Genomic DNA, 12,627 nt, shown 5'->3' with positions numbered 1-12,627 from the left:
GAAATATTCTGTCACGTAGGAACTTCGAAACAATATTGTAAGCTACGTCACAGAGGAATACAAGAAACAGCTCGGTGTTCACGCACTGAGAGATAGGCCTAAAGCGGGACGACCACATATAATTAACTGTAGGGAAAGCATATGTAGGGTTGAGATCCATTGGAAGAAACCTAACGAAATTTACTTTTCAGCCACGAAAGAAGATGCTTAGAAAACATTCTTCTATGACTGTTTATCAGGTTGGGTTGATAGAAAAGAGAGACAAGATCGAACGAAGAATGTAGCGTTTTTTCACGAAATCGCTTAGTAAGCGCGAGAGCGGAACTGATGTTCAACGAAGTCCAGCAGCACAAGCTAGCAGGAAAGCACTGTTCATCACGGAGACATTTAGTGTTAAACTTCGGCATGAGTACGTTCCAAGCAAGAAAGAGCAACGTATAGTTCCTACCACGTATGTCTCGCGAAATGATCATCGCGAGAAGACAAGAGAAACTACAGTTTATATGGAGGCTCATCTACAGGCGTTCTTTCCGTCGAGAAATCACGTTTAGGACATGGAAGAGGGGGGCGGGGAGGGGAAGATAGTGGTACCAAAAGTATCCTTCCCTACACATCTGTAAGATGGCTTGCGAGTACAGCTGTAGGTGTTGGTATTTCGTTTCTCGTATTTAGAACACAACAGGCATTATTGAGTCAGAACAGAACAGGCATTATTGTGTCAAAAAATATTGGAGGCTTCACAGTGAAATTTCTCGAACTCGTCAGCATTTAACAATAGAGAGTGAAAGAAAGAGAGAGAGATTAGAGCTTAATGTCTCGTCGACAACTGGATCATTATAAAAACAGCACACGGTCGGACTGTAGGAGAATGGAGAAGGGAGAAGGGAATTAGCCACGTCTTTTCCACTTAAACCATTATACGTTATGTGTCATAAACTATTTCGGAAAGTCACAGAAAACCTATATCCAGATAGCCTGACGGGAGTCTTAACCGACGGCCTCCCGCGTGATCTCGCTCGGATACTGTATACAAAGGAAAGTAGAGTAACCACGGTATTTCCGTCTGTGAGATTGTGAAAAGAAATCAGATGTATATTCACAGAAAGTGATGCAGTTACTAGGCTACGATGGTATACAGCGCGGGACAAAAACAAACGCCGAAGTGGCCGTGCGGTTAAAGGCGCTGCAGTCTGGAACCGCAAGACCGCTACGGTCGCAGGTTCGAATCCTGCCTCGGGCATGGATGTTTGTGATGTCCTTAGGCTAGTTAGGTTTAACTAGTTCTAAGTTCTAGGGGACTAATGACCTCAGCAGTTGAGTCCCATAGTGCTCAGAGCCATTTGAACCATTTGAACAAAAACAAACTGAAAACCGCTGGAGCCAATCGAACACTCCCGAGTTTGTTTAAAGACAGGTACTTTAAATGGTGACAGTTGTAAAAATTATGTCCGGAAGACTACAACTGAACATTTATCTTAAAAAGCAGGATCCCGCCTTCTACTAAACCGCCGACACACTTTTTCCTTTAACTTTTGAAAATTTTGCCGAGGTTTCAACGAAGATTGACTATGCCTAGGGTTGAAAGCTTTTGTTTGATTTCACAGGATTCAATGCGCAACGCCGGTCATTTACGAATATAGTACTTGGTTGTTACTCGTCTTTTTCACACGATACGACTGTAGCCAACTAGCACAGCAAGATTAACCATTGCACCGAGGATCTTAAATTTGTACTCTATCATTAGAAAACTAAGCAGTCAGTGACAGTTGAGTTTAATGAGCAGGCCTAGCAACATGGCTGGAAAAAAACTGGCTAATGTGAAAGAGGTGCGTAGTGTTTAGTTCTGGAAGCGGGGCTGTACGATTACCGCGACGGCCACCGGCTGTTTACACAGGCAGTCTCGGATTACAAGGCAGGCGGTATCTCGCTGCGACATGTGCCCCCAGTTTGACAACAAAAATGCTACTGTCAACGATACAGCAAACCCTACCAGCTGTTGCAGATTATCTCGTCGACTTATCAGTATTCTATCAGCAAGCTCTACCCCATTGGTTCTCTAAAACATCTAGAAATTTAATCTAATAATGTATGGAATAAATAGATGTTATCTTGAACTTAAAAAGAATATAATGATTTTTGATCCGCACGAATGTTAATTAATTATACGGTAGATATCGCAACTAAAGCTATTTTCCTGAATGACGTTCCGTTTCCCAGATTAGCAACAACGAAGGATAATCATAGAGAAAACAGTCAAAGAAGTCTATCAATCAAGAGTAATACCTATAACGAACCGAAAACACTACTAAGCGACCCTTTCTGACCTTCCACTTTAAACAGGAAGTTGCACCGATAAACTACATTATTCGGATAATTTTAGAGTGTTCTTCAGAGTTTGTGCCGCCCTTACTGAAAAGCTCATATTTGCGTTAGGAAGGAAGGGCAATACAGTGCAGCTATGAGCGTGCTGGGGTCCTACATGTGCAGATCTCGAAGGTTTTCTTGGCGTGACTGATTGCGTGCTTCCATTTATTTTCTCGATATTTGGGAGACTGGCTCAGCCGTCTTCTTCAGGTCATGCGAGTCGTGTTGTCATATGTACTCGCTGCCAGGAGTCCAGCTGCATATAACAGCACAACACGTAGCACCTGAAAGAGACAGCTCGCTCGGTCGCTGAAATATTATGCATAAAATGGAAACAACTCGGCTGGACACCACGAAGAAGTCATTAACCTGGCGATTGCTTTGCTACAGCTTCATCGCGTATTTATTCTTCTTAAGTATGTTGTTTCGTTGAGGGAAATAGAACAAAACATAACGAAAGAAAGGCTGGTAAAGCAAAACTACAATATTAACAAAGGAATGTCAAGTCACACATAACGCTAAGAATGCCACCAATTATCCTTAAGGAATGAAGAAAGATTAGTATTTAATACCCCGTCGACAACTAGGTCATTAGAGACGGAGCACAAGCTCGGGTTGTTACAAGACTGGGTAAGGAAGTCGGTCGGGCCCTTTCAAAAGAACCGCTCTAGCATTGGCTCCAGCGATTTTAGGAAATCACGGGAAACCCAAACCTGGGTGCGCGGACGTCCTCCCGAATGCGAGTCCAGTGTTTTAACCACTGCGCCGCCTTCGCTTGGTACCCATGGTACGTATCTAATAGTGTTCGGATTTGAAGCAAGAATTTTCCGCGTTTATCTAATTCTTAAATAGGGCCGGGAGTTCTAGGTACACATCGGTAATTACTGTGCAAAATACTAAGGAACAGTAATTAACTTCTTAAAAGCACGGTAGGCTATTCAGTATGTTGAGCATAACGAAAACCGCTGGAAATGTTTAAAAAAATTAGATGCAGGAAGAATCAGACATACAAGATTAAACTGCAGTGTTAGCGGCTGACTTTTTTTAATACTACCATTGTATAGAACTACAGTGGCTTTAAGTTCAGGGACTAATGACTCGACATTATGTAGTTACTAAATCAAACTTGACATCACAATCTTCGTAAATCAGCGCAACAGTTAAAGAGTGTCAGCGGAAAAAAAGAGTACCAACCAAGTCTCAGCAACACTGATAAAAAGAGCTTATGAAAGCAAGCAGCTTCACGGCGCCATAAATAAAAACTGTAACATCCGATTTGAATTTCGCATAAGAATGGTATGCAGGTAACTATTTGTTGCTCGTCTGCTACAGTGCGTGACGTGGGCTGCGGAATTATTCAACAGAACTCGGCGCCCCAGAATGCAAATCGCAATCTCATCACACAGCTCCACTAGCAAAATTTACAGAAACAAGCAGCAAGTGCCCCTGGTATTCGGCAACAGGTCGCACTTACAAGCTTGCCTGTTGCTCAGGCGGCTCCTCGCAGCGAAAGCATCGCCGGCCCCTTCTTTAAACGAGCATGCGTTCGAAAGCAAGATCTGCACAGGTAGCTAGTTAGCGCTTTTAGACGCATACGGGTTTCCTGGCATCGCTTTTCGTATAAGACAATGGGCAAAGCGTGTCCCTAAGTCGGGGAGTTGCGTAATGACAACTACGAGAGAAAAACAGTACGAAAATAGCTATGGCAGAGTGGCGAATCATCTGAAGGCAGCGCTTAAAGCTGTAGCGGCATTCCTGACGACGTGACTCGCCGCAGCCTCATTTCAAGAAAGACCCCACTGGTTATCGTGAAGGAATGACGAGATAAGAAAGACGCGCGCTCCGCTGAGCAATCTTACGCTCTCATTTAGACTGTCATCTGAAACAGCTGTTACGCATGACCGATAAAGGCTGACGGGAAACGGATAGTCCGCCCTTTATACATGTGGCTGATGACGTGCTCTCCGTTCTTACACGTAAATCAAGATATCCTCTACAGTTGTAATCTAATGAGTCACCTAGTATTACTGTAGGAGTAAGGAAATACGAATTGGTTTCGAAATGGTTCCTGAAGTGTATCGTCGAAATAATAATGGCCTGATCCTTAGGCGACATCTAACAGTATGTACGTAACTCTTCGACAGGGGGACCTATTTCACCCTGTCCTTCAAGCTCGGGCCACCTGATTCCCGTAAGGTACGCCTTCGTATAAATTTAAAACGATTCTTTCATGATCGCTCAATGTCAAGAGAACAGTTAGATTCTCAAAACTTTCATGCTTTATTATTTTTACTGACACGCTACTAAAACCGCGACAATTTAGATCTATCACCACAACAGATTAATCTTTCAGCTGCACAGCTTTATCATTATTTGGGATCAACAGACTTACACAATGTTAAAACGTAAATTTGTGCTCTATGTAACATAAGGATGTTTGTACTTACTTTCGTACTTGCTCTTCTTGGATACTGCAAAGGAAAAAGAAGTATTAGTGCACTGATCAAGCGAAAGGAGTAATATAGTAATAATTAATGCAATTTTACAGACATACACTACAGATTACAATTAATGAACTTTTCCAGTTTAGTGCATATAGCAAATGTCAGTTTTTAATCCCACGAGCCTTATTAAAATAGCCAAAGCATTCACTCTAACGAGCACAGAAAGATGGCTTGATGGAAAACGTGATAATTTCGTAAAGAAAATTAACGATCCACGGAGGCAAACGGTTCTGGACGGACCAAAACAAGGTCAGTCAATGACGCGCTTGTGTGGGGTAATACACAGTACTCCGAGTCTTGTTTGAAGCGAGGGGCACTGAGCGAACGGGTTGTGGGCCAGAAACAGGTTGCCGGTACTTACGGGCTCAGCAGGCGGCAAGGACCGGAGCGGGCTGCGGCTGGCGCTGCACTGAGCAGCCACAGCTCCCTCCCTTCCCCTTCCCCTCCCACACACCTTCCCCCACCAGGCGGCCCACGCGCACTCAGCTGCGATACGCAGTGACGAAGACGAGCCCTGCGGCCGGACTTCCGAGGCCGCGCGTACTTCCTCCGGCCGCTCCGACCGCACCGCCCGCCCTTGGATTCGCTTTTTCATGTCCTTAGCGCTCGGGCGTTCGTCTCCACAGCAGAGCTAGTGCTAGTCTATGTACCCAGTTCGGAGCGTTAACAGTACGGAGCGCTAGAACCATGTCAGTGACACACATTCCGAAAGCATCGATTGTGTGAAACACTATACAGTCTTCTTTGATATATCTGTCTTACGTCAGGTATCGACCTATCGTCCTTCCGTTTCCTCTGTTCTGTGCTTCTTTAATCTGCTGGTAACTTTGTTCTTTTTACGGTACCGTAACTCAATCCGTAAAAACGGAATCCTTATACGATCGCCTTGTTGTCCGTCTGTCCGACCCTCCAAGTTTTAAGAACTCTTATTCTCCTGAACGTATCAGGCTGATACGACCATTTATTCACTCATCAAAACCGTTGACCGACAATCATGAAATTTGGCAACAAGCAAATTTTCACAGCACAAGTAAAAGAAAAATGTCCGAAATTGGTTAATCTGTAGTTATATCACACGAAAAAATTATCATTTTTTTCCATCCGTCCGTTCGTTATGACCCCTTTGTCTCAGCAAAGGGTAGTCGTCTCAAATTTAGATTTATGTCAGATACTAAGGCCAACTGGCCCTTGCCCGTGTAAAACGTTGAACCTTCTGAGTCAATAAATTAAAGGATACGGATACATGTGTACATGTTTTGATACTCACAGAATAGCTCATTAAAGCCTGTAGCGTACGTAAAGTGACCTGCAATAATGATATTTGGCCGGTAGTACGGTTTCTCAGTAAAAGTAAAGGGAAAAGTCTAAAAATTGTTAAAACTGTAATTATAGCTGATAAAAAATATCTTATTGCCATTAGATCTTATACTGCATTCATCAATCATTAAAGGCATAATAGAAAAATATTACTGCATCCGAACATTAAATGTAACTTGTAGTCATGTTTTATTAAGTAAATAAAAAACTATACATATTATAAAAATGGAGGTATGTAAATAAGTATTATATATGTATTTATGTTCCACATCTCCTGAACCACTGGGCCGATTTCATCCAAGCCTGGTACACATGTCACGTAAAGTTTGGAAACAACCACCTACGTATCACAGGGATGCGTGTGGGGCGGAAAAGTAACGTAGCTCACGACGCGCCAACAGACAGAATATATTCGTGCACTATTTGAGAATAAGTGCACTTAGTGACTTGCAACGAACTTTAAAACATAATTTCAAACGTTTACGAAACTTTTCTCGCTGTCAACACCCACAAAATGATGAAAGGAATGAACGGAGCTTATCGCGTACATTTTCGCTCTTCGTGCACTAAAGTTGCCGCATCAGGCACGTCGTTTCAATTTTCTGCTTCTCTACTACTACCTATATTCGCAGCACATTTTGCGGACAGCATTTTTGTACATTACTGAATATACCAGCAAAATTATATCGCTGTATGACACACAGTTCAGGAGATATGATGTCAAAATCATGAGAAACATGAAAACGAAACTGCAGGGCAAATTTCGATATAAATACAGGTAAAATATGTGTACAAATATGTGAGAAATATGTTAAATGTATGTAGTAACATGTGCGTACATGGGCAAATCCACAGGTGAAAAGCTCTTCCTAAACCCATGAATCGATTTAAACTAAATTTATTACTTATACTACTTACCACCTGGAAATAAATACCATGGAGATAAGAACCGCAACTTCCTGTTGAGGTAGGAGTGATAACTAAGAGAGAGAGAGAGAGAGAGAGAGAGAGAGAGAGAGAGAGAGAGAGAGAGAGAGAGCGTAGGGGATGAGGAGATGGACAGACAGAGGTGGTGAAGGAGTAGTTTGACACAGATATGGGGGGAGAGGAGATGGACAGAGAGGGAAGTGAAAAGGTGATGTACAGGGACAGGGGGAATAGGAGATAGAGAAACAGAGAGGGTGAGGAGGGGACGGACGTAGAGGGGGTAGAGGACAGATGGACCGAGGGGGGCAAGAAACAGATGGACAGGGTAGGAAGGAGCAGATGAACAGGTGGGGGGGGGGGGGAGCAGAAGGACAGGGGGGAGGAGCAGATAGACAGAGGGTGGGAAGGACAAGAAGGACAGAGGAGAAGGGAAAGGAACAGAAGGAAAGAGGGGGACAGGAAAAAGCAGATGGACACAGGGGTAGAAAGGAACAAATGAACAGAGGGGGAGCAAGAAACAAATGGACATAGGGGGAGCAAGAAACAAATGGACATAGGGGGAGCAAGAAACAAATGGACAGAGGGGGAGCAAGAAACAAATGGACAGAGGGGGAGCAAGAAACAAATGGACAGAGGGGGAGCAAGAAACAAATGGACAGAGGGGGAGCAAGAAACAAATGGACAGAGGGGGAGCAAGAAACAAATGGACAGAGGGGGAGCAAGAAACAAATGGACAGAGGGGGAGCAAGAAACAAATGGACAGAGGGGGAGCAAGAAACAAATGGACAGAGGGGGAGCAAGAAACAAATGGACAGAGGGGGAGCAAGAAACAAATGGACAGAGGGGGAGCAAGAAACAAATGGACAGAGGGGGAGCAAGAAACAAATGGACAGAGGGGGAGAAAGGAACAAAGGGCTTGGGGGGGGGGGGCAAATGGACAATGGGAGGGGCAGGAGGAGATAGGAAGAGAAATGGGGTGGAGGAGGTGAACAGAGGGGAGACAGGAGACGGAAACAGAGAGGGGGAATGAGGAGACAAACAGAGAAATTGACAGGACGAGATGGAAAAATAGTGAGGGAAGGGGGAGGAGATAGACAGAGACAGAAGGAGCAAAGAGCAGAGGGGAGAGGGGAGAGGGGAAGGAGCAGAAGGGCAGGGTTGAAGGATGGAGGAGCTGACACTGAGAGGGGGTGAAGGATGTGGATAAACAGGGGGGGGGGGGGAGATAGCCTAAAAGAAGAAGTATAAATATATAAATGGGCGATGTAAACTTTATTAAATCTTCTCTCTACATATATTAACTGCAGTCACCTGCTCACTTTTTTTATGTCTGCACCAGTCTCTCAGGAACTACGGCAGAGATTTTGATACGGTCTTGGCATTCCAAGAACTAATATCTTGATAGTATCGATAACAGGCAAAAATCATCGAGATTCTCGATTCCCAGGATGGATAAACTATCTACATACATAATTCAGTTTGTACAGAACCCTCAGTGCACGAATCCTAATCGTACTTGGCCAATTTTTTAATGCAAGCCAGCATTTCTCTCCCTTTCTTCAATGATACCTTTCTGTCAATGACTATTCACTAGAGGAAATTATTTCACAATATGAACAGTCAATTGTCTCCCTCATTCCCAACATTTCCATTAGTTTGCTTTTATCCCCTGTTGACATACTTCTTCATTGCGCTTTCTGTTGTCCTCGGAGGCCCCTTATTCCTCTTTTCAGTTGGACATTTCCTCGGGACCCATATTTCGAGCGATGTATCATTACTACACGCGGCTACATTCCACCCGAGACAGTTCACTAATTTACACTTGGTCGCCTGGGATGCCGCCGTGACCTGGGGTCCACACAAACGCCACTGAACGACTGGACCGTTCCAGGGCATAGATGCGACTCCTGGATGGTTGCTACCAAAGGATGACGAGGGTAGCACTGGTCGATAGCTTGTAGGCTGCTCAAGGAGTCAGTACACAAAAGAAACGACTCCCCAGGGCATGAACAGATGTGCTCAAGAGCACGCGATAGAGCCACCAGCTCAATAGTGAAAACACTGCAGCCATCGGGCAAGGAATGCTGTTCAGTATGTCCTCCATGGACATACGCGAAGCCGAAGTGAGCATCACCCATTGAGCCGTCGGTGTGAACCGCTTCGTGGCCTCGGTACATGCCAAGAATCGAGAGGAAGTGGCAGCGCAGAGCCGCGCGGTTAACTGAGTCCTTAGGGCCATATGACAGGTCCAGGCGAAACCGCGGCCTAGGTATACATCATGGAGGTGTACGTGAATGGACCTAAAGTATAGGTGGTAAATGCAAGGGCTCCAGTTCGGAAACAAGGGATCGGACAAGCTGCAATAAAAAGACCTGACCTGGGCCGCCGATGCGAGAGATGAACCGGCGTGGGTGGGAAAAGGAGACGGTGATTCGGATGCGCAGGAAAACTACGAACGTATGCAATGTAACTGGCCAGCAGTTGTACACGGCTAACGTGCAATGGAGGGACTCCGGCCTCCACAAGGACGCTGGTCACCGGACTCGCTCTAAAAGCTTCTGTCGCTAGGCGACCGTCACAGTGATGCACTGGGTCGAGTAAACGCAACGATGAGGGCGCCGCCGAACCATAAACAACCAGAATACCACAGTCAAGGCGAGACTGAACAAGGGCTCTGTAGAGCTGCAGCAGCGTAGAGCGATCTGCACCCTAGTTGGTGTTACTCAGGCAGCGGAGGGCACTGAGGTGCTGCCAGCACTTCCGATTAAGCTGACGAATGTGAGGTAGCCAAGTCAATCGGGCGTCGAAAACAAGTCCTAAGAATCGATGTGTCTCCACTACAGTGAGTGGTGATCGTCATTAAGGTAAAGTTCTGGTTCTTGATGAACGATACAACGCCGATAGAATTGCATGACACACGACTTCCGGTCGAAAACTGGAAGCCGTGGGCGAGAGCTCATGACTGCGCCTTGTGGATGGCTCCCTTTAGGCGCTGCTCAGCAACACCAGTGCTGGTGGAGCAGTGTAAAATGGAGAACTCGTCTGCATACAGAGAGGGTCAGACGGACGGCCCTACAGCTGCAGTTAGACTGTTAATGGCCACTAAAAATAGTGATACACTCAATACAGAGCGCTGTGGGATCCCATTCTCCTGGATATGGGCGAAACGATGGGAGGCACCAACTTGGACACGGAAAGTACGGAGCGACAGGAAATTGTGGATAAAAATCGGGAGCTGGCCTCGGAGACCCCAATCTTATAATGTGGCAAGCATATGATGTCGCCAGGTCGTCTCATGCGCTTTGCGTAGATCAAAAAAGACGGCAACAAGGTGTCTGGAAAAGGCTGTTCGGATGGCAGACTCGAGGGACACAAGATTATCAGTGGTAGAGCGACCCTGGCGGAAGCTGCCCTGGCATGGAGCCAGTAGACCACTTGACTCCAGGACCCAACCCAACCACCGACACACCCTACGTTCCAGCAGCTCACAAAGAACGTGAGGCTGATGGGCCGATAGCTGTCCACATCAAGCGGCTTTTTGCCAGGCTTGAGCACTGTAATGATGGTGCTCTCCCGCCATTGCGATGGAAAGGCGCCATCGCACCAGACCGGTCGAAAATGACAAGGTGATGGCGCTTGTAGTCAGACGAGACATGTTTAATCATCTGACTGTGGATCCGATCCGGCCCAGGAGCTGTGTCAGGGCAATGTGCAAGTGCGCTGAGTAGCTCCCACTCAGTAAATCGGGAGTTATAGGGTTCACTGTGGCGTGTAGTGAACGAGAGGACTTTCCTTTCCATCCCCTATTTGAGGGTGGGAAAGGCTGGCGGGTAGTTCTCTGACGCAGAGGCTCCAGCATAGTGCTCAGCAAATTGCTCGACAATCGCGTTTGCGTCAGTATGTAGCACACCTTTGATGGTGACGCCAGGGATACCTGTTGGGGTCTGGTACCCAAAAAGACGTCTGATCTTCGTCCAGACTTAGGAAGGTGACGTGTGGCACCCAACGATCGACACGTACCTCTCCCAACACTCCTGTTTCCGTCGTTTTATGAGCTGGCGTACACGGGCACGGAGCCGCTTAAAGGCTATCAGATGCTCTAGGGAAGGGTGTCGCTTATGTTTCTATAGAACTCGCCGACGATCTGTAATTGCCTCAGCGACTTCTGGCGACCACCAAGGGACTGTCTTTCGCCGGGGGCGAGGGATCGCGTTTTCTGCCGCAGAAACGATTGTGGTTGTCACCTGCTCAACCATTACATCGATGTTACCATGTGGGGCGGAGTCATCGTTGATGGCAGAGGTGAAAGTTTCCCAGTCCGCCTTGTTTAAAGTCCAACTTGGCAGGCGTCCGTGGGCCTGATGCTGGGGCAGTGACAGGGCGATGGGGAAGTGGTAACGCACAGGTCGTCATGTGCTCTCCAGTGGCTAAATGGGAGAAGTCCTGGGCTGCAAATTGACAAATCAATGGCCGAGTAACTAACTCGAGACACACTGAAATACACCGCTGGCCACCGTAAATGCAACACCCTGAAGGTAGCATCCGAATCAAGTGAAATTTACACCATGGGTTTGCAGCGATGAGATATGCAACTGATTAGAATTTCAGCTCAGACGCACATCACGCGCGCCTGTGGCGCCACCTCATGGCGCCATTTAAGGCTTGGCGATTTCGACGAGTGTATGTTCGGCACGTGTGTTTACCTTGTGGTTGTTTCACAAAACGATCAGTTATGCCTCGTAGACAACAGCGAACATCGTTTGATCAAGTATACGAGTTCGACAGAGGAAGGATAGTGGCTTACCGAGATTGTGGATTATCATACAGAGAAATCGCTAGTCGTGTTGGACGAAACCAAACAACTGCAATGCGGATATGTGACCGTTGGATGCAGGAGGGTACGACGGACCGACGTGGTCGATCGCATTCACCTCGGCGCACCACTGCACGTGCTGATAGGCAAATTGTGCGCATGGCAGTGACGGATCGCTCAGTGACATCCCGAACCATAGCACAGCACATTGCGTCTGTAACGCATCATCCAGTGTCTGCGCGTACCATTCGACGCCGTTTACAGCAGAGTGGTCTGTCCGCAAGACGTCCATTGCTTCGTCTACCATTGACGCAGAACCACAGACGTCTCCGTCGCCAATGGTGTGATGACAGACGGATGTGGACGGCAAAATGGAATGACGTTGTCTTTACTGACGAGGCACGCTTCTGTCTGCAGCACCACGATGGTCGGATTCGAGTGTGGAGACACTGTGGAGAGAGGATGCTGGACAGCTGCATTATGCACCGCCACACTGGTCTTGCACCGGGTATTATGGTATGGGGCGGTACTGGATATTACTCTCGCACGCCTCTAGTACGCATTGCCGGTACTTTAAATAGCCGGCGCTACATATCCGAGGTGCTGGAGCCAGTTGTCCTTCCTTACCTTCAGGGCTCGGCCACAGCCATATTTCAACAGGATAATGCGCGACCACACGTGGCACGCATTGTCCAAAGGTTC

General features: G+C 46.6%; 1 protein-coding gene across 5 annotated transcripts in view; it reads right to left on the bottom strand.

The window, feature by feature from the left end:
• LOC126457378 (GTPase-activating protein skywalker) overlaps positions 1-12,627 on the bottom strand; it is a 313,983-nt gene that overhangs the window by 185,205 nt on the left and 116,151 nt on the right. For 4 of the 5 annotated variants that reach the window (XM_050093629.1, XM_050093631.1, XM_050093632.1 and 1 more), the window contains exon 2: positions 4,812-4,835. The gene's annotated coding sequence lies outside the window, so the exon portion shown is untranslated. Of the gene's footprint in view, positions 1-4,811; positions 4,836-5,229; positions 5,273-12,627 lie in introns of those variants that run through there. The other variant, XM_050093630.1, reaches the window with a different exon arrangement.

This window comes from Schistocerca serialis, chromosome 2, assembly GCF_023864345.2.
Source record: "Schistocerca serialis cubense isolate TAMUIC-IGC-003099 chromosome 2, iqSchSeri2.2, whole genome shotgun sequence".
NCBI classification, from domain to species: Eukaryota; Metazoa; Arthropoda; class Insecta; order Orthoptera; family Acrididae; genus Schistocerca; species Schistocerca serialis.
Note: the sequence above shows the minus strand (reverse complement) of the source record. Positions and strands in the feature narration are given on the sequence as shown.